Source organism: Nycticebus coucang, chromosome 7 (assembly GCF_027406575.1).
Source record: "Nycticebus coucang isolate mNycCou1 chromosome 7, mNycCou1.pri, whole genome shotgun sequence".
Classification (NCBI taxonomy): domain Eukaryota; kingdom Metazoa; phylum Chordata; class Mammalia; order Primates; family Lorisidae; genus Nycticebus; species Nycticebus coucang.
In genome coordinates, this window is record NC_069786.1 from 70,960,210 (window position 1) to 70,982,639 (window position 22,430).

Sequence of the window (22,430 nt, forward strand, 5' to 3'; positions counted from 1 at the left end):
ACTCAGAGTTCTCCCTCTTGAATAAAGGTTATATGCAGTTGTCCCTGAATATCCATGAAGGATTGGTTCCAGGACCCCTGTAGATACCCAAATCTCCCCATGCATAGTATTTGAAATAAAATGGCATAGTATTTGGGTATAACCTACGCACATCCTCCCAGATATTATATTTTAAATTATCTCCTCTACGTTGCTTATAACACAGAAGTGTAAATACTATGTAAATAGTTATGCATGGACTGTATTGGTTTTTGTACTATTTTTCATTGTTGTATAGTTATTTTTTTTAATGGTTTTTGAATATTTTCCATCCATGAGGGCTGACTGTATCATCTTTCCACAGGAAAACAGCACAGACTAATTCATTAAAATTTGTATAACTAGATAATGTCTGTTTCAATTACAACTTGACTTATACTTAAGATAAAATCTACATAAACATAAAAATTACAATATTTCCTTCGATTGCTTTGACATATATAAAAGCAAAGGAAAGCTTAATTTTTTTAGGCATTGCTTTTGCCCATATTGTTAAAAAAGAAAAAATGTAGGGGGGTGTCTTCCTTAAAATAAGAATTATGGAATCATTGGGGCTTGAACAATGAAAGATGGTTTGAGACAAGAATTCTGACTATTCAACTCATATTTACCCTAAAGAACTTTGTTCAATAAGTAAGTCACTGCACAGAATCCTATTCCATGGTTTTTATTTCATTTTGTTTTTGAGATAGAGTCTCGCTCTATCGCTCAGGGTACGGTGTCATGGCATCATCATAACTCACTATAACCTCAAACTCTTGGCCTCAAGCGATCCTCTTGCCTCAGCCTCCCTAGTAGCTGAGAATATAGGTACCTGCCATAAGACCTGGCTAATTTTTTCTATTTTTAGTAGAGATAGGATCTTGCTCTTCCTTAGGCTGGTCTTGAACTCCTGAGCTCGGGTAATCTTCCTGCCTCAGCCTCCCAGAGTGCTAGGATTACAGATGTAAGCCACCGTGCCAGGCCCCCATTCCATTTTTTTTTTTTTTTTACAGATGTTCTAGAAGCTACAAATGAATTCAAGAGTGCTATTAAACCACTACGACTGGCTAAGTGCCTGTAGCTCAGTAAGTAGGGCACCAGCCACTTACACCAAGGCTGGCAGCTTCGAGCCCTGCCCAGGCCTGCTAAACAACAATGATAACTGCAACTAAAAAATAGCTAGACATTGCGGCCGGTGCCTGTAGTCCCAGCTACCTGGGAGGCTGAGGCAAGACAATCACTTAAGCCCAAGAGTTTGAGGTTGTTGTGATGCCACGGCACTCTACTGAGGGTGACATAGTGAGACTGTCTCAAAAAAATAAACAAGTAAATAAACCACTAAGACCATTAAGAAAGGTGAATTTATTCTAGGATTTTAACTCCTATATCCAGACCTGTATATCCGATGTCATCCACTTGACATCTCCATTATGGATACTTATTTAACCAGCATTGAAGTTCAATATATCCCGAACTAAACTCTTGATATCTCCCTTTCACCACAAACTGCCCACTATGGCTCTCCACATCCCAGTTTAATGGCATTTCCACTCCCCCTGCACTTAGGTCCCAAACCTTGGAATCTTCCTTTACTCTTTCCTTCCACTTAACTATTGTTCAATCAGCTATTAATCTCATGGGCTCTACCTTCAAAATAACCAGTCTCCAACTATTCCTCACCACTTGCATTCCCAGAGTCCTACCATGGCTTACAAGGGCGTCCAGGACCTCACCTCCAACATCCCTCCCCTCATCCACTCAGCCCAAGTCTCCACGGCTCCCGTTCCCTTTGAAGGCACCAGGCACACTCTGCCTCCTCCACACTTGCCCCCTTCTCTTCCTGTTTCTGCCTGACAGCCTCCCTCACCACCTCTACACCCACATGCCCACGAGAAAAAAAAACAACCCTATAAAAAAGGATCGTGTCCAAAAAGGGCCTGTGATTTCTAATAGAAGGATACCATATTATACCTAATTTTCTTCTTTCAAGAATGCTTGTGGCATTTTGAAGAGGAGCAACAAAGTAGGACTGACACAGAGCAGAGGTTTCTGTCTGTCCAGGAGAGATCCTGAAGAATCCAGGGGAGGGATAGATCACCACACTTTAAGTCACAGAAGTTCCCAAACATATCTCTGTCTTGGAGCCAGAGAGATCAGACTGGGAATGGTTGAACTGTGTTAAAAGTTCACCAAAGGCTGCTGAGCTCACCAGAATTTACAAGTAATATCATTTCTTTCCAGTGACCATGTCCATTGTCCAGAATTTGAGATAAGCGTCCCCAGGAAGCTGATTTAATATTCAGAAGGTGGACCAGGAATCTTGGAATCAGTGCTAAGGATGGTTAAGCCTTTCAAGTGCTTTCTCTAGGCCAGTGGTCTCAACCCTTCTAATGCTGCAACCCTTTTAATACAGTTCCACATGCTGTGGTGACCCTCAACCATAAAATTACTTTTGTTGCTTGGGGGTCACCACAACATGAGGAACTGTATTAAAGGGTCGTGGCATTAGAAAGGCGGCGAACCCCTGCTCTAGGCAATGGCGAGCCTAATACTCATCCCTACTATCCAATCCATATTCATGTCCACAAAATTCAGGATCTGTTTTCCTGACCAATCCTGGGAAACCACTGAAATTTTTCCTGTCTAGGCTGTCCTCATCTGTGTTCTGGGAGAACCTGCTCACTGCACACAAGCTTTCTCCCCCCAGGTAGGAGCATTAGTAGGTTTCTACCTATAAAATTACAACCTTATTGCTGTGTTGTCTCCCAGGAGAGTTGTCTCCACACTCTGCTGGAATTTGGGGAGTCTCCTTCAATGAGGCATGGGTTTGGCCTTGTAGATCCCAGAGGAGCCCTGGTATCCAGATTCCAATGTGACTCCTCAGCATTGCTTCCTCTGTGGTGACCAGTGCCAGAGTCGGGGGCCTTGTTCTATGGCCACTGCCATCACTAAGGAGCGAATCTAAACCACAGACAAATCACCTAACCTTTCTGGGCCTTTCCCAATCTGAAAAAGGGGGATAAATCTAAGGTCCCTTTGAGTTCTAAAAACTCTAAGATTCTATTTTTTACCTACCTCTTTAAGTTTCAAATAATGACAACAGCATCTGAAAGCCTCTTTTCTAAACTTTCCCCAAGGCCAGATGTTCCTGGCACCAAAGCAGAGGAAAAAAATAGTTTTTGAATAACCTAACATTTTTTGTCTTTTAGAGCAAATTATCCTCTGGCCTTTTCAATTCCCTTTCCTCTATTGCTGCCTCCTTATGGAGTTCAAGGCTAGAATGTGCTTTGACTGTGCCTGAATAGCTACTGCACTCCTGCCTGGGCAACATCGTAAGACCTGGGTTTTTTTTTAAAAAAAAGAGAGTAAACCCTTCATGCTTCCTGATTCATCAGGATCTATCTTGGAACAATATTACTTATATAGAAAACCTCTCTATTTTTGTTCTGGCAACGATGCTCATTAGCCTTGCTTTGTCCCTGTTTTGCAGGGAAGGTTATTAGAGGCTCTGGGGAAGAGGGCCAAGGAGGAAGCGTGCTGTCCACACAAGTAAGTTCTGGCCTGAGTTTTCAGAAGTTAATGGGATCGAAATGGCAGAGGTGAAAATTAGAACAGAAATAAGAGGAAGAACAGAGGGAAGGAGGGAAAGAGTGAAAACACACACTGTTTGCTTTGAAAGAGGTCACAGGAAGGGCCTGATGGCAGTTCATCAAAAATGCTCGTTTAGCAAAATGACTCTAGGACTGGGACTTTCCTAAGAAGTCACACTGCAGGGGAAGGCAGAGCTGGGACACCATGTCTCTTCCATTGGCAGCCCCCTCTATGCAGCCTTCTGCATAGCAGGCTGGTGAGGTGTTGGGTAGCCGCTCTGTCCACCCGACACCCAGTTTTCAGGAGTTGGAACCATTCTACAGGTCTCTAAAGCCTTTAAGGAAGATCTAATCTTTCCATTGCTGGCCTGAAAATCAGAGAAGATACTCTAAACCACCACCATTCAATAAAGCAGTGATTTACCGAAAGAAGGGCAGTTCACTAGCAAACCTTCCAAATGAATCTCACACATATCCCCAAGCTCCTTATCTGCAGTAAACAGTACATTCCAAATAATTGTGGGCCCCAAGAGATCATCTAATGACTGTTAGTTGAGGAAACATATGCCCTAAAGAATTTCCCCCATATACGTGTAATACGTGTACACACACACATATATATTTCTGTGTGTACGGGGGCACAAACACGTATCCTACTATAAGCCACAGACAACCAATACAATGAGTGAACGTAAAATACATCATGTTAGAAATATAGGCATGAACACAGGTAGAAAGGAAGCCTAATTCACACCAGAAAATATCAAAATATACCCTCTGGTAAGTATTTAGTCTCCAAGCAGTAACTTCTCACTAGCACTAAGCAATGACAGTGCTCCTGGTTATGTGAGTGCTCCCTGGTGAAACGGGCACAGGACGTCACTCAAACTAGGAACAGGGGCCTCTTCAATTCAGTTTGTTTCACATGACAGGGTTCACTTCAAAGACTTATCTTTTCCTAGTTTATTATTTTCCAGGAAAAGTTTCCTGTGTCCTCTCATAAAGAAACAAATGCAACTGTATATTGTCATTTTCATAAACAAACAAATGCAACTTCTTGTCATTTTCCGATGCTTTTTTTTTTAAGAGAGCACACACTTTTTTTTTCTTTAAACAGCACCAACCTTCTGACTGATGAAGAAATGCAGTGAAATTGAAATGGCAGAGTAAAAAAAATCAGACACACAGGCAATCCCTTCCCTGGTACTGTCACCGAGCACAAGAGGTCAGACAATTAAGTTCTCAAACTCATCCTAGAAAAAGTGCTACATACCTTGTTGCTGAATATCACTACAGCCACCTTTGAAGGACTCCCCTTGGGAAGCCAAGCACTAACACCACCTTTCAAAGCCATTCTGGAACTCTAGAAGAATGCCTAAACCACCTTTCAAAGCCATTCTGGAACTCTTTTTCTGGATGGTCATCACAGCTGTTATCTTGTGAGGTCTGACAATTAAGTTTGGAACTCATCCTACAAAAAGAGTATTAAAGGGTAGACTAGACGCTGGCTCCGGTGTATAGCTTCCCAAAGGGAGAACTCTGAAGGTAACCATAGAGATATTCAGCAGTAAGGCATGTAGCACTTTTTCTAGGATGAGTTCGCAAACGTAATTGTCCAACCACATACATTGTGCACTCATGATTTAGTTAGCAGACAGCACCTTCGGCAACAGGATTACCACATAGCACTGAGTCGAGTTGTACATCACATCTCTCCTGCCGATTTCTTACAGAAAATTTGTAACCTAAACACTTACCATGGCCACCCCTCCAGAATAACCCCACTGGTTTCGCTCATTTTTCTGGGACAATAGCCCAAGTCCACTTTGGATCCTTATTATCCAGAAACAAAACATGAACACTTTGAGGTGTCCATGAAGGGAGATAATAAGGACACTGTAATATGAGCTACCTTCAAGTCTGTATTTGGGGAGGGAGGGTGGTATGACAATAACTGTCAGAAGCTAAATACACAATTGCCATGTGAGCCAGGAGTGCACCAGGAATACCACTCTGGATGTATACCAAAGGAACTAAATGCAGGGTCTCAAAGGGATACTTGCAAACCCATCTTCACAACAGCATTATTCCCAATAGCCAAAAAGTGGAGGCCACCCAAATGTCCATAAATGGATGACTAGATAAAGAAAATGTGATGTATCCATACAATAAAATATCATTTAGCCTTAAAAAGGAAGTTCTGACACATGTGACGATGTGGGTGAACCTTAAAGACATTATGCTAAGTGAAATAAAACAGTCACAGAAAGACAAACACTGTTCGATTCCACTTATATGAGGTCCCTAGAGAAGTCAAATTCATAGGGACAGAGAACACAATGGGGGTTGCCAGGAGTTGGGAAGGGAAGGGAATTGAGAGTTGTTTAATGGGTATGGAGTTTCGGTTTCACAAGATGAAAACAGTTCTGGAGATTGGTTGCATGACAATGTGGATAAGCTTAACAATATTCAACTGTGCACTTAATCGTCAAGATGGTAAATTTTATGGTGTGTCTTTTATCACAATTATTAATACAAACCCCCCTGCTGGGTCCTAGTATTTCCCAATATCACTGATGGTGATAACAGTATTACCTTACACAGGTGCAGGAACTTCTCTCTGAGGAATCCAGAGAGCTGGGCCTGCAGACTGGTTCATGCCAACTTACCATAATGACTGGCTCATGCCAACTTAACATCAGAGTGTTTTTTTTTTTTTAATTTTCTTTTTCCCTACTAGCACAAATGTTTGCTGTATGTCTCTACTTCATCCCTCTTACACCCAGGGCACCCAAGCATCTGTGGATGCCGACTCACAGTCCCTCTCTGACAGTATCCGGGACTCTGTGAGGGGGAGGGAAGAGCCTGCTGTGTGTCAGGGTCTGGGGGAGAAGAGAGATTTGCAAAGGTGGCCCCAGTCCTCTTCTTAGAGAATTCAGGAATGTGCCCGTACTGTTCCTCACCATAAAATTCACCTATTTTTCTCTCCAGATTAAAGGTGGCCATTCATCTCTTTCCATTTTGACATTCAAACCAAGCTCAGTGTTCCACTTATCGGCCATTCCAGTCTAACAATGACAAGCAAGGGTAACACTCCAGGTGCTCTCCACTACCCAAAGGATCTGCCACCTCCTACCATTCTGTGTTCTCCTCTTCCCCATCCTCCCCCAGAACTACTCCAGGCCTGGGAATCACAGCTGTTGCAGAATGATGACACTTTATAATTTTTTTTTTTTTTTTTTTTTGCATCTCAAACAAAAGGGAACACAGTGAAAGTGGAGAGTTTGAAAAGAGGCTGAGAAATGATTAGGGAGAGAAGGTACTCCCCAAAGAACTGGAAACAGCAACTTTTGGAAGGATACATTGACAAAAAAAGACATTAGGTCCATCTGGAAAGTATTTCAACAAATAAAAAGCCCATTTCTAATATGAGAAGATTAGCAGAATACAAAACTCCTGACTAGCCAAGCTCTAGGAACAATTCGAAAAGCAAAACAAAACTGAAAGAAGAGATCCTTCGAGGGATGTCCAGCGGCTGCTGAGCTGTAAGCCTCTCCCAGCCCGTGAGGGTGGTAGCACCTGCAAGAGACCTTCCTACAGCAGTTCCCGCCTGTGTGTCTCCTGGCTCCAGCTAGCAATAAATCCCATCTCCCCTCCATCCCCCAATCCAGTGACAACGTGGGCTGCCTCTGCCAGAGCTGGCATGGGGTTTCTGAACCCTCTAGAGCGGAAATCTCCAGCTTAGAATGTTCCCCTGTTCTGTCAGCTTCCTCTCCATTTTCTTGCACAACATGGTAGTAAAAAGTGAAAAAAACATGCGGCAATCAGAGGGTGAAATCAACAATGATTGTTCCCTTTCATCACTGCTCTGGTTGCTTGGCATTATTGGTATATAAACAACACTGTGGGTCCACTAAGCTCTCAGCACATTTTAGAACACTTTGGACTACAATGAAGAGATGAAACAGGAAGATTGGAACCCTGGTCTCGTCTCCTCGTTATCCTCCCTGCCTCCATTACCTTATTAAGGCAGCCCAAGAAGCCATCTAGTATGTTTTCCAAAACATCCAGAAAGAGCTCAGCTTGACTAACCATTCAAGAGCACAGCAGTTCAATAACATAGTAACTTCCTTCTCCTAATTCAGACTTGAGACATTTTCCTTTTTCATACAAAGAATTGAAAGCAGTAGGTCATTATGTAAAAATGCCTTTTAATGACCTGAAGTTCTCTATTAAACCATCCCTCAGTGGCCATCGGAGGAGTAATCCTGGTCCCTTTAACGTGTTTCTGGGTTTTTATTTTCCAACCTCTGACCATCTTTCTGGCTCTTTTGTAGAACTCTTCAAAATGTTCCTTTCTACCAGAAGTACAAGGCTGAGGACATTTTAAAGCTTTAGTGACAGGCAAACCGTATGGGCTGTTCAGGCCCTGCTGGGCTTTAGCTCCGGGCTGGCCCCATTCGTAAAGGCTGGTGCAGGCAGACTATATCCAAGCTGTCCCCACCTCTTCTCTTACACTCCCATTTTATGTTAGTAAGAGATGGGGAGGGAGGAGGGATCAGGAAAAAAAAAAAAAAAAGAAACTTAAGAATTTGTAACAATGTGAGAAATTACTTTAACATAAAATACAAGCCAAAGATGAGTTTTACAAGATTAAAAGTACATACAATGAACTTCTGCATACAGCCTTACGGCATGTTTTACACATAATATTTCCGTATTTTCTAACACCCTTTGAACGCCCCACATGTCTGTAGGTACAAGTTCATCTGCCCCATTTCAGATTTATGCTAATAGTTAAAAAGGACAAGAGGCCTAGCCGAATTCCATGAAAATTAGTTATTTAATGCACATTTGAAGTTTTGTTTTTTAAGAGGCGCCGATGTTCTAAACAGGGAAGCAAGAGATTCTGAGAATTTAATTTTCACCATAATGGCTCAATGCTGGTTCCTCTAACAATGTGCAGTAACCACCGATGTGCTGGCTCTCACATTCAGAGCCAAAGCCAAGTTCTTCACATGAGAGAAATAGTTAAAGACAGTTCAAGGAAAGAAAATCAGGTGTTTTAGAGTGGCTATGAAAGGTTTTTCAGGGGGAAAAAAAGCACTAACCTGTGTTACTTCAATCTGCAGAAAACAACCAAGCTCTCAAGTTCCCCTGCTGTCCTCTAGCCCGCTTCCTGTAAATGCTGCACGTGACCTTACACTTCCTCACAGCACCTCTCTGCCTCTCTAACGGGTCAGAAGCATGTGATAAGACTGTTTTGCTGCTTGCTTCACACAGGGCAACCCTGTGTCTATAGGAACACTTGTCTCCCTATAGTGGTCCCCTAGCTTCTTTGGGGTGTTTCTAGGACACAGGTAAAGAGGAGACAAGCTGGGGGAACAATGTCTGGATTCTGGGTACTTCGGACTCTACAAAGGACGAGAGGGAAGAAGAGAGAGTCAGAGTTTTGAACCCCAGGGTTGCTCATCCAGGGATTGGGATTCAGCAGCTGAGAAGGGGCAGCCCACTCACAGTGCAGCCTGGGGCTCGGGTGCTCTCCTGTCATCAGGTCAACCCCTGCTGCTAAGGAAGGGCCCTGGGTGGCACTGCACCCAGGATGTCCCCAATGCTCCTCTGCAAAGGGCACCACCATCACAGCAGCACAACCCAAATCTTGGCTTACATTTCTGGATCCTGCAGCGACCATGACCTTTCACTCTGAATTTCCTGGGACCTTTTCAAGTTCACGTGCAATCTATTTGGTCATGATCCATATTCATATGGTATACCATAATTCTTGGTTCAGAAAACAAAACCATCATTTTCTCAGCCTCCAAGGGTTAAATAACTGGCAGACATTTCCCCCTGCCAGCTTTTGGTTTCCCTTGAAAAGGCTGATCATCTTCCTGCAGGACGGTGGCAGGTTCCTGGCACCATGTGAGCCCTGGCCATGGGGTCCTCCAGTGCTGGCAAGTGCACCAGGGAGTGTTCTGATGTGTCTGTCTCGGTCCTTGACAGGAGGAAAAATGAGAGAGCTGGGACAGGGACCCAGCAAGAAAGCCAGGGGCATCATTTCTAGCTTTCTCATCCTTATAGTAAGCACCCTCTTTCTTTTATAATTCCCCTAGCTGTCAGGAGGGTCCAAACATACTAGAATTTGTAGATAGGAAGTAGCAGGCATGAATAAAATGATGTCTTGGATCAAGGGGAATATTCTGCAATTTGTACAATTTGACTCAGTACAAAAACCCCAAAGGCATTTCTTTTTGGCAACCTTTGCATAATTCCTTTTTTAAAAGTGTCTTCAAACAGATTTTTTAGTTTGTAGAAAGGTAACTATAGACAAGTTCCAATTCTTGAAAATTATTACCCTACTATTTCTCGAGAAAGCTTTCCATGTGAGAATACCAAGTAAGGAAGTGAGTCCTGAGAGTCAGAACTGGACCACAGTAAAACTCTGAAGTCTCACCCATGACTGTGTCTCTGGCTTTGAAAAGTACACATAACTGTTTTACCATTCTGACAGCTGATGGCTGATTTTTGGACTAAATTGTACATTTGATTAGACCGTTGAGTCAAGATGGCTTTCCAAGCGATAGACATGGCATTAGCTTTAAAATAATGGTAAAACTTGCCATTTTAGAGTCCAAAATTGCAAAGAATTTTCGAAAAACAAAATACTACATAGATGAAAAATAATAATGACTCAATTTGAATGTACTTAGAAGTGTCACATTCTGGGTTAAGCTGCCAGTTCCATTTTTCAACTAAGCAGTTACATATGTTCTGTTTAAGCTGTGATCTGGGTGGAAACTTTTAAAGGTCTTAAAAAAATGCTTTTTTTAAAAAATTAAATCATAACTTTGTACATTGATGCATTTATGGGGTTCAGGGTACTGCTTCAATATACAATGTGAAATGCTTACATTGAACTAAGTAACACATCCATCACAATTATACTCATTTCTTAATAGTTTTGAAATGTACTATTGCATCATGCACATTAGGTGAGGTCCCCCCAAATACCCTCCCTCCTCCCATATACCCCCTTCCCTCCCCTCTCTCTCCTCTTCCCTTCTAGTTTCTAGACTATAGTTATGTTTTCCCCGTCATATGAGTGTGTAGGTGATTATATATTGATTTCATAGTAGTATTGAGTACATTGGATACTTTCCCCCCCACTCTTGAGATACTTTACTAAGAAGAATATGTTCCAGCTCCATCCAGGTAAACATAAAAGATGTGAAGTCTCCATCTTTTTATGGCTGTGTAGTATTCCATAGTATACATATACCACAATTTGTTAATCCATTCATGGGTCGATGGGCACTTAGGCTGTTTCCATGTCTTGGCTATTATGAATTGGGCTGCAATAAACATTCTGGTGCAAATGTCTTTGTTATAAAATAATTTTTGATCATCTGGGTATATACCAAGTAGAGGAAATGCAGGATCGAACAATAGGTCTACTTTTAGTTCCTTGAGTGTTCTCCAAACTTCTTTCCAAAAAGGTTGAGGATGATGAGCATTTTTTCATGTGTTTGTAGGCCATGTGTCTGTCTTCATCAGAGAAGTTTCTGTTCAAGTCCCTTGCCCACATAGAAATGGGGTTATTTGTTTTTTTCTTATTGATTAGTTTGAGTTCTCTATAGATTCTAGTTATCAGTCCTTTGTTGGAAGCATAATCTGCAAAAATCTTCTCCCATTCTGAAGGTTTTCTGTTTGCTTTACTTACTGTGCTCTTGGCTGTGCAAAAGCTTTTTTGTTTTATCAGATCCCAGTAATGTATTTTTGGTGTTGCTTCAATTGCCCAGGGGGTCCTCTTCATAAAATATTCTCCCAGGCCAATTTTTTCAAGTGTTTTCCCCACACTCTCTTCTAGTATATTTATAGTTTCATATCTTAAGTTTAAATCTTTTATCCAGTGAGAGTCAATTTTTTGTTAATGGTGAAAGGTAGGGGTCCAGTTTCAGTCTTCCACAGGTCGTCAGCCAGTTCATCCAGCCCCATTTGTTAAATAGGGAATCCTTCCCCCACTGAATATTTTTGATAGGCTTGTTGAAGATCAAATGACGATAAGTAGCTGAGTTCATCTCTTGGCTCTCTATTCTTTTCCATAAATCTACCTCTCTGTTTTTGTGCCAATACCATGCTGTTTTGATCACTATAGATTTATAGTATAGCCCAAAGTCTGGTAACGTGATATCTCCTGATTTGTTCTTATTTCTGAGTAATGTATTTGCTATTTGAAGTTTTTTCTGATTCCATATAAAATTAAGTACTATTTTTTCAAGTTCTTTAAAGTATGACAATGATGCTTTAATAGGGATTGCATTAAATCTGTAGATTGCTTTGGGTAGTATGGACATTTTAGCAATGTTGATTCTTCCCTGCCATGAGCATGTTATGTTTTTCCATTTGTTAACATCTTCAGCTATTTCTTTTCTCAGAGTTTCACAGTTCTCTTTATAGAAATCTTTCACGTCCTTTGTTAGGTAAATTTCCAGACATTTCATCTTCTTTGGCACTGTTGTAAAAAGAATAGAGTCCTTGACTGTTTTTTCAGTTTGACTATTGTTGGCATATACAAAAGCTACTGATTTGTAAGTATTGATTTTGTATCCTGAAATGCTGTATTCCTTGATCACTGCTAAGAGTTTTAAATTTGAATCCCTGGGATTTTCCAGGTATAGGATCATATCATCAGTGAAGAGTGAGAATTTGATCTCCTCTGACCCTATTTGGACACCCTTGATCACCTTCTCTTGTCTGATTGTGATGGCTAAGACTTCCATTACTAAGCTGAATAGCATGGAGACAGTGGGCATCCTTGCCTCATTCCTGATCTGAGTGGAAATGTTTTCAATTTTACATCATTTAATATGATATTGGTTGTGGGTTTGTTGTAGATGGCCTCTATCAGTTTAAGAAATGTCCATTCTATGCCAATTTTCTTAAATGTTCTGATCATGAAAGGATGCTGGATATTTTCAAAGGCTGTTTCTGCATCAGTTGAGAGAATCATATTGTCTTTGTTTTTTTATTTTATTGAGGTGATGTATTATATAGATTTGTGTATGTTGAACCAACTCTGTAACCCAACTTGATCATGGTTGCTATAATTTTTTTGATGTGTTGTTGAATTCTAAGATCTTATTGAATATTTTTGCATCAATATTCATTAATGATATTGGTCTATAATTTTCTTTTCTTTGTCGGATCCTTTCCTGGTTTGGGTATCAGGGTGATATTTGCTTCATAGAATGTGTTGGGAAGTATTCCTTCTTTTTCTATGCTTTGGAAAAGGTTGTATAATACAGGTACTAGTTCCTTTTGAAAGGGTTGATATAATTCAGACGTGAAGCCATCTGGTCTCAGACTTTTTGGGAGATTTCATATTGTTGATGATATTTCAGTGATTGATATAGGTCTGTTCAAGATCTCTAATTCTTTCTGGTTGAGTCTAGGAAGGTGGTGCGCTTCCAGGTATTGGTCCATTTCCTTCAGATTTTCATATTTCTGGGAATAGAGATTTTTGTAGTAATCATTGAGAATTTTTTTAATTTCTGAAGTGTCTGTTGTTATTTCTCTTTTATCATTTCTGATAGATGATATTAGAGATTTTACTTTTCTATTTCTGGTTAGGCTGGCCAAAGGTTTATCAATTTTGTTAATCTTTTCAAAAAGCCAACATTTTGTTTTGTTGATCTTCTGAATGATTCTTTTGTTTTCAATTTCATTTAATTCTGCCCTAACTTTGGTTATTTCTTTTCTTCTGCTTGGCTTGGGGTTGGAATGTTCTTCCTTTTCCAGTTGCTTGAGATGATCCATTAAGTTGTTGGCTTCCTCTCTTTCTGTTTTCTTGATGAAGGCTTCCAATGCTATAAATTTCCCTTTGACGACTGCCTTTGCAGTACCCACAGAATTTGATAATTTGTGTCTTCATTATCATTTTGTTCCCAAAATTTGGTGATTTCCTTCTTAATCTCGTCCTTGACCCAGCTATCATTCAGCCTAAGATTATTTAGCTTCTATGACTTTATTTATGAGGATTCCTGTTGCTGCTGAGTTCACTTTATTCCATGGTGTTTGAGAAGATACAAAGAATAATTTCTATACTTTTAAATTTGCTGAGGTTAGAACTGTGTCCTAGGATATGATCTATTTTGGAGGATGACCGTGGGCTGATAAGAAGAATGTATATTCAGTTTTATTAGGGTGAAATGTTCTGTAGAGGTCTGTAAAGTCCATTTGTTCTAGGGTCAGGTTTAAGTCTAATATTTCTTTGTTTAGTTTCTTCTTGGAGGATCTATCCAAAACTGTCAAAGGGGTGTTAAAATCTCCAACTATTATAGTACAGGAAGATATCAAGTTGTTCATATCCATTAGGGTCTGCCTTATGAATTGAGGAGCATTTTGGTAGGGTGCTAGGAAAAAACTTTAATCCACCATTATTGAATATAACACAAAGTACATAGTGTAAATAGAAATTCAATAAATAACTGAATAGAAGATAAATCATCTTACAACATTGAAAATAAAATGAACTTCACAAAATGCTTTCTACTTTTGTCTTTAAAATCCCTAATCTGACTCTCTGTCCGTGAATTTTATCTTCTCTGAATAGGCATTAACAATTTTTAATTGACTTGATTTTTCAGAACAGTTATAGATTTATAGGAAAACTGAGATTTTCTGCATATATTCTACATCAAATCTCCTATATTATTAACTTCTTACATTTAGTATGATACATAAGTAATGATTAGTATAAACCACCATTGATGTATCATTATTAACTAACATCCACAATTTATTTATATTTCCTTAGCTTTTATCCAATGTCCTTTTCCTGTTCCAGGACCTCATCCTGACACCACATTATGTTTACTCATCACATCATTTTAGGCTCCACTTGGCTGTGACAGTTTCCCAGACCTTCCTTATTTCTGATGACTGGCATAGTGTTTTTTTGTTGTTGTTTGTTTGGGGTTTTTATTTTGAGACAGAGTCTCCCTATGTCACCCTTGGTAGAGTGCCATGGTGTCACAGCTCACAGCAACCTCAAACTCTTGGGCTTAAGCAATTCTCTTGCCTCAGCCTCCCAAGTAGCTGGACTACAGGCACCTGCCACAATGCCTGGCTATTTTTTTGTTGTTGCAGTTGTTGTTTAGCTAGCTCGGGCCAGGTTTGAACCCGCCACCCTTGGTATATGTGGCTGGTGCTATAAGCACTGTGCTATGGACACAGAGCTGACCGGCACAGTTTTGAGGAGCACTGGTCAGGTATTTTGTAGAATGTGCCATAATTGGAATTTGTCTGATGTTCTTCTTCTGAGGTTACAGGTTATTTGGAAGAGGATGACATGGGTAAAGTGCCATTTTAATCACATCATATCAAGTACACATACTGTCAACCTGATTTAATACTGTTAATGTTGGCCTGACCATCTGGCTGAGTAGTGTTTGCCAGTTTTCTCCATTATAAAGTTGCTACCCACTATACCCCACATCTGGACTATATACTCTTTGCAAGGAAGTCTTTGAGGGTACAGTATTTGTAAAATTATTTAAAATTATTCTGCATGGAAGATGTTTTTTCTACATATTTATTAATTTGTTCAATCATTTATATCAGGATGGCTGCATGGATATTTATTTTATGCTTTTATTTTAATTCAACACTACTTTATTATTTTTTTAAAGGCCACAACAGGTCAGGATCAGTGGCTCATGTCTGTAATCCTAGCACTCTGGGAGGCCAAGGTGGGAGGATCTCTTGAGCTCAGCATGAGTTCAGCAGTTTGAGACCAGCCTGACTAAGAGCAAGATCCCAACCCTAAAAATAGAAAAAATTAGCCATGTGTTGTGGTCCCACAGGTTAGCTGTGCCTGTAGTCCCAGCTATTCAGGAGGGTGAGGCAGGAGGATCATTTGAATCCAAGAATTTGAGATTGCTATGAGCTAGGCAGTCCCCATGACACTCTAGCCTGGGCAGCAGAGTGAGACTGTATCTCAAAAAAATAAAAATTGTATATGAAACCAGCACATTGTACCCCTTGATTGCACTAACGTACACAGCTATGATTTAACAATATAAAAATAAAAATAAAAGATAAAATAATAAAACAATAATAAAATAATAAAGGCCATAACAGAGTCTAGCACTTTATTTATTTTCTTGCTCAGATTGTTACAGCTTTGGCCACTGGGCAGTCTTTCAGTTGGTTTCTGTGCTCCTTTGCTATACCTCTATCAATGTTTATTTATTTATTTATTTATTTTTTGTTTGTTTGTTTTTCGACCTGTCCTTAACTTCCAGTACTATAAATGCTCCAGGTTAACCAGATATAGTGCCTCCTCAACTTTCCATATTTATTTTTTATTTTTAAAAGAAAATAAAGAAAAATTAATCTTCGGGCCCCCCAAAACTTTTATTTGCTTTCAATTTTCATCTTCCCATATCTATTAATTTTGAAAGCATTTTTAAAATTGGCTCTACCAATTTTATTTTTTTGAGATTATCAGCAGCAAATACTAAAAGACAATTGTGTGAAAGTTTTGCATTTCATTGATTCCAAGATGTGTGTTTGTGTTGGTAGTGGTTTCTTCCTTCACATTTTAACATTCTTAGAATCAAAGTGTACATTTCATATAATGTCTTTCCCCCGCCTCCTTACCTGTCATTAATTTGATGGTATACTTTACAGTTTATGGTGTCTCAGGAATGGAAAAAGTAGAGCAGTTTATTTTTATTTGGACTAATGGAAATAATTTATTTTCACTGATTTTTTCCCCACTGAATGAATATTTTGAGTATAGTAGTTTGATGTGTAATATCTATAGACATTATAGAGCCCTAAAACACATTTCACTCCCAGACCTTCCTCAAACCACAAATTTTGATCAAATCTTAGATACAGATAAAAGAGGGGAAGTGTTAAATTCTTTTCTTTATTTATTAAACTGCCACATTGTGACTGTACATATTTATGGGGTACAATTTGATGTTATGATACAATGATCTGATCAGGGTAGTTAGTGTATGCATCACCGCATATATTTATTAATTCTCTGTGTTTGAGAACAAAACCCTCTCCTTTAGCTCTTTCAAGTAAACAATATTTCACCTTTAACCATACTCATTTTTTCCTCCTACCAAATTTCAACTTTGTACTGGTTGATCAACTTCTCCCCACCCTTTCTTCCTCTCTCTGGTAACCTCTGATCTACTCTTTGCTTCTAAGATACCACATTTTAATTTGTTTAAAGTTCCACAGATGATAATATTTTACTCTCTTATGGCTGAGTAGTATTCTATTATGTATATACACAACATTTTCTTTATTCATGCATTGTTGGACACAGGTTGACTCCATACTTAGGCTATTATAAATGGTTCTGCAATAAACATGGCAGGACAGATATCTCTCTGACATACTTATTTTATTTCCTTTGGATATGTCTCCAGGAGTGGGATTTCTGAGCCATAGCATAGTTCTACTTTTTTTTTTTTTTTTTTTTAGAGACAGAGTCTCACTTTATGGCCCTTGGTAGAGTACCGTGGCATCACACAGCTCACAGCAACCTCCAACTCCTGGGCTTAAGCGATTCTCTTGCCTCAGCCTCCTGAGTAGCTGGGACTACAGGCGCCCACCAGTTCAGCCGGGGCCGGGTTTGAACCCGCCACCCTCGGTATATGGGGCGGCACCTTACCGACTGAGCCACAGGCGCCGCCCAGCATAGTTCTACTTTTAATTGCTTGAGTAACCTCCATATTGTTTTCCACATGGCTGTACTAGTTTACTAGTGTAAGTGTTCCCTCATCTCCGCACCCTTGCCAACATTCTAACTGGAGTGAGATAGCATCTCATTGTGGTTTTTTTTTTTGGCAGTTTTGGCCGGGGTCAGGCTTGAACCTGTCACCCCTGGTATATGGGGCCAGCACCCAACTCCTTGAGCCACAGGCACCACCTCATTGTGGTTTTGATTTGCATTTTCCTAATAATTTTTTCATACACCTCTTACCCTTTTGCATGTCTTTTTTTGAAAAATGTCTATTAAGGTCTTTTGTCCATTTAATTGGGTTACTTCTTTTTTGCTGTTAAGTTCCTTATTTATTCTGGATATTAACCCCTTTTTAGATGTACAGTTTCCAAATATTTCCTGCCATTCTAAATATTGTCTCTTCACTTTGTTAACAGTTTCCTTGGTGGTGCAAACCCTTTTTAATTTGATGTAATCTGATTTGTCTACTCTTGCCTTTGTTGCCGGTGCTTTTGAAGTCTTACTCAAAATTCTCTGTCCAGCTCAATGTTGTGAAGCATTCACATGCTATGCTTTCTTCTAGTAGTTTCATAGTTTTAGGTTTTATATGTAAGGTTTTCTTTTTTTTTTTTTGAGACAGAGCCTCAAGCTGTCATTCTGGGTAGAGTGATAGAAGACTGTAGCGTCACAGCTCACAGCAACCTCAAATTCTTGGGCTTAAACGATTCTCTTGCCTCAGACTCCCAAGTAGCTGGGACTACAGGTGCCCACCACAACACCTGGCTATTTTTTGGTTGTACTTGTCATTCTTGTTCAGCGGGTCCAGGCTGGATTCGAACCTGCCAGCTCCAGTGTATGTGGCTGGCGCCTTAGCCACTTGAGCTACAAGCACCGAGCCTTTTTTTTTTATTTGAATGTAAGTTTTTATTTTGAGTTGATTTTTGTACATGGTGAGAAATAGATGTTTAGTCTTTTTTTTTGCATGTCTATGCAGAGCAATTAGGCAAGAGAAAGAAATTAAAAAGCATTCACTCTGGAGAAAGCTAAATGTTCCCTGTTTATAGATAACATGATCTTATATACAGAAAACTCTAAAGACTCCACTAAAAAAGCTGTTAGACCTAAAAAAACAAATTCAGTGAAGTTGCAGGATATAAAATCAACATACAAAAATCAGTAATATTTCTACACAATAATCGTGAACTAACAAAAAAAAAATCAGGAGATAGTTTCATTTACAAAAACTACAAAAGAAGGTACCTAGGAATAAACTCTCTACACTAAAAACTATAAAACTTTGATGAACGAAATTGAAGAGGACACAAATTAATGGAAAGATATCCTGTGTTCATGGGCTGGAAGAATTAATATTGTTAAAATGGCCAAACTATCCAAAGCAATGTTCAGATTTAATGGGTTGCCTATCAAAATACCAAAGACTTTCTTCACAGAAATAGAAAAAAAATCCTAAAATTCATATGAAACCACAAAAGACTCCAAATAGCCAAAGCAATCCTGAGAAAAAGGGAGAAAATTAGAGGCATCACACTACTTGACTTCAAAATATACCACAAAGCTGTAGTAACCAAAACAACATGCTTACTAGAACAAAAACAGACACAGACCAGTGGAACAGAACAGAGCCCAGAAATACATTCACGCACCGACACCCAACTACTTTTCAACAAAAATGCCAAGAATACACATTGGGTAAAAGACAGTGTCTTCAATAAATGGTGCTGAGGAAACTGGATATTCACATGTACAAGAATAAGGGGAAACGTTTAAATTCTTTACTGGGTTTACTATCTGACTCCTTGTGTTTCCTGCATCACTTTTCTGAGATTTCCATCCACCATCATGCCTTTGGAGCCTAACCTTGACACTAAAGGGCTGGGAGAACAGTGTTTCAGGCTGGCTCACGAAGGGGAGATGCACTCACTGGTCAGCAGGCAGGAGGGAAGGATTCCTTGCTTTCTTACTCGGGGCAGCCAAATGGGTACAAAGGGGCAGAGCTGGCCATTTCCTTCTCTGTGACCAGGATTCTCTCTCCAGCTAATAAACCAGGGTTGTTTTGGGAGCATGATGCTTTACAGACTTTTTTTTTTTTTTTAGTGGCTAAGGACTAATTCACTATCAGAATATTTCACAAATGTTCACAGATGAAAAGTCCCATCTTTTCATCCAGGTAGGCAGAACTTGATTACTGTAACCACTACTGTGTAAAAAGTGCCCAATGTCAGGGCCCGGGACTAGACATGCTTAACTAGGTTCTGATGCAGACCACTAAGCTACCTTGCTCAGAAACAATATCTCTTAGGTGCCTGAGGGTTATCTACTTCAGCTGGAGAGAGAGAGAGCAAAGCAGTCTTAGAATAGATAGATTTTAGTCTTTAGCAGAGCTTGGTAATCTTCAGCAGAGAGACGCACTGTGCTGGCATGCTGCAGGCAGGAGAGGAGACAGTCAGTAAGGGGGTCCGTGATAGAATGCGCATGCTCCCAACGGCCTTCTCCTCCAGCCTATTGTAAGGCTGATCTCGTGCCTCTGGACACCACAGGTATACAGACTGCCAATTCACCAATGCTCTCATCTCGTGAGCTCTCATGCTTGTTAGCAGAGCTAAATCCCTCTCTCCATGCCCTTTTCACCAAGGTGTTCCATTGAGCTATACAGGTATTTCTCATAACTCTCACTCGTAGCCATAGGCTCTCTGGGCTGCTACAATAGTGACAGTGTCCTAATTACCTTGCCAGCACCCACAAGGGACTGGAATAATTTTTCAGCAACCATTTACTGCCCTTAATACATGCCAGACACTAAGCTAAGTGGTTCATATGGGTATTTTCATTTACTTCTAACCATAATCCTGTGCTCTCCACTTTATAGATAAAGTAGCCAAGCTTATACAAAGGCTAACGAACCTGTCCCTTGAGAAGTTTGAAGCCAACATACAAGTTCAGCTGTGTCTGCCCAGAGACTCAAGAGCTTAATCACTACTCCTTGCTACAGAGAGATTTTCCATGCCACAAATTAGAACACCAAGCACTGTATTCATAAATGAGCACTTTATTGAATACGATCCTGTTCTCTAATTATTTTCTGCCCACAATTTTCACCTTAGCCAAACCTAAGCTGCAGGAAGGGCTTTCCAGCCTCATTCTCACAGCTGTCCGGGGAGCCCCAGTCTTGCCTTATTGTCAATTCTGTTTTTTCCTTGTTCATTAGTTCTGCCTTACCTTTATTATTTCCCTCCTCTACCTTTATTTTTTCTACCCCTACTTTGTTTTTTTATTTATTTGCCTCTTAAATTACAGTTTTATTTACTTTCAGCCCTTTTAACCTAAGTATATTTTAGTCCTATTTCACACATCTTGATGCCTTGTATTCCCATTGTTATAATTTTTAAATAGTCTGTAGTTTCAGTACTCATTTTCTTTTTGACCAGAGGATTATTTAGAAGGATGATATTTTAATTTCCAAATGCTCAGACATAGGTGGGGGCGGGAGCCATTCTGTTGTGTTAATTTTCAATGCTACTATGTTATTATGTGGTGAATATAAGTCTATTTTTTTTTTAACTAAGATTTTTTCTTTGTGGTCTAGTATTTAATCAATTTTTATAAATGCTCCATGGTCCTTTAAAAAAGTGTGTGTATTTCCTATTTGTTGGGTTAGGTCAGTAATGATAATAATGTTATTCAAATCTTTGTTTCTACTCATTTTTGTCTACTTGATCACATTCTGAAGGCATTTTGTTAAAGTCTCCTACTATGAATATAAAACACTTCACTTGCATTTTTAAAATTTTCATTTATTTTTATATGTTTGTATTATTTTATTATATTTTAATAGGTTGTATAGTCCTAAGGTGTTCAGTGCATAAGGGTTCGTAATTGTTCAATTTTCTTGTTGGATTTTTAGCTCTTCTTCAATGTCTTGTTTAGTATTTTTTTAACATTCAATCCTACATTGTTTAATATTAAATCTCTATTTTTGTTTTGATAATTAGCATCCACCAACCTATCTCTTTGTTTTCTCCTTTCTGTGTAATTTTGCTATATATATTACTCCTGAAGATGGCATATATGTAGATTACCCTTTTAATCACTATGAGAGTCACTAGTTTTATCACAGGAATTTAACAATAAATTGATGTGATTTAACAATCACATCTATTGTTATGTTTACCTTAATCCTGCCATTTTATCACATGTGTTCTGTTACGTTGTTTTCTTCTTGTTTTTCCCCTCTCTTCTTGATTATTGCTGATTGACGATGCTTTTTATTATTATAGTACCCTCTACCCTTGGCTGTATATGTGTGTTTAAACGTATAAACACACATATACCTACACTTTTTTTTCTTTCTAGAGATCAAATACATGTGACCTTTCTTGGTAAACATCAGAGAACTGCATAGTAGGGCTCTGTTAATTAGTGAGGTCAGTCTATTGTTTTGGGAAATGGAATGGTGGGCTCATGTTAATAACAATAAATATGTAAGGGGGGTTTTGCTATTACACAGGCATCAGAAACTTATCTAAAGGAGTATGCTGCCAGGCGTCCATTCACTTCCCTGCCCCTTCCTATATGGAAGACTCGATACAGTTCTCACAAATGATGTGGTTAAGTATGGGGAAGAGAGGCAGCTGGGAACCCACTGGCTGGGGCTTAGGCAAGAACATCTGAGCAATGCCTCTGCAAATTCTGGACTCAGACATAAAGGCACTTGGGAAATCTGTAGAAGTATCTGCAGAAGGGAGGCTGTCAGGGTGGATTTCCTGCTTCCTCACTTCAGTCACGCGAAGTTATTATCACCTGAGGAAGCTGGTCTAGATTTAAGTAAAATCACAAGAATGTAAACATAGCCTCCAAAGAGCTGAAGAACTCAATTGAGAAAATTAAGTTTTTAGACCTGCTGAGAGGCTAGAACTCTGAGTTTCCTAATGTCCACTTAAGAAGGTACAGAAACAAATAAATAAGAATCCATAAACTGCTTTCTTTTTTCTAAAAATGAGGTGGTTTTCATTTTTTTTTAAGCTTTGATATCACTGAATCAAGGATGGAGG

The 22,430-nt window shown here is 39.5% G+C and overlaps 1 protein-coding gene across 4 annotated transcripts in view; it reads right to left on the reverse strand.

Annotated features, from left to right (window-relative positions):
* The window catches only part of WIPF1 (WAS/WASL interacting protein family member 1), a 137,744-nt gene that overhangs the window by 70,831 nt on the left and 44,483 nt on the right, over nt 1-22,430 (reverse strand). The window contains exon 1 of one of the 4 annotated variants that reach the window (XM_053597649.1): nt 8,723-8,811. The exons of 2 other annotated variants lie outside the window; for them this stretch is intronic. The gene's annotated coding sequence lies outside the window, so the exon portion shown is untranslated. Of the gene's footprint in view, nt 1-8,722; nt 8,812-22,430 lie in introns of those variants that run through there. One more of the 4 variants, XM_053597648.1, reaches the window with a different exon arrangement.